The sequence below is a fragment of the Procambarus clarkii genome, chromosome 49 (assembly GCF_040958095.1).
Source record: "Procambarus clarkii isolate CNS0578487 chromosome 49, FALCON_Pclarkii_2.0, whole genome shotgun sequence".
Lineage (NCBI taxonomy): Eukaryota > Metazoa > Arthropoda > Malacostraca > Decapoda > Cambaridae > Procambarus > Procambarus clarkii.
This window is the reverse complement of record NC_091198.1, coordinates 33,013,292-33,013,607: the sequence shown is the minus strand read 5'-3', so window position 1 is coordinate 33,013,607 and position 316 is coordinate 33,013,292.

The following is a 316-nucleotide window of genomic DNA, read 5'->3' as shown; positions in this document are numbered from 1 at the left end:
TGCGCCTCAATGAGCAGGTGGACTCAATAGCCAATCACGTTTCTCATTTTCAGTTGACGTCACATTGTCGCAAGCTGTACTATCATTGGTCGGCTCGACGTAATTGGATACCTTAGTAATTAGTGAGATTTATTTTTTTAAACTGAAATATATAAACTCAAATGTATACCCAAAGTATGAGAAACATACATGTACCAAATGGATGAGAAATTATTAATTTTGATAGAATTTACCTACTTAAAATTATCTGTTAGATTAAGAACCTGCCCGAAACGCTGCGCGTACTTTTTTATTTTTTTTATTTTGATAAAAGAAA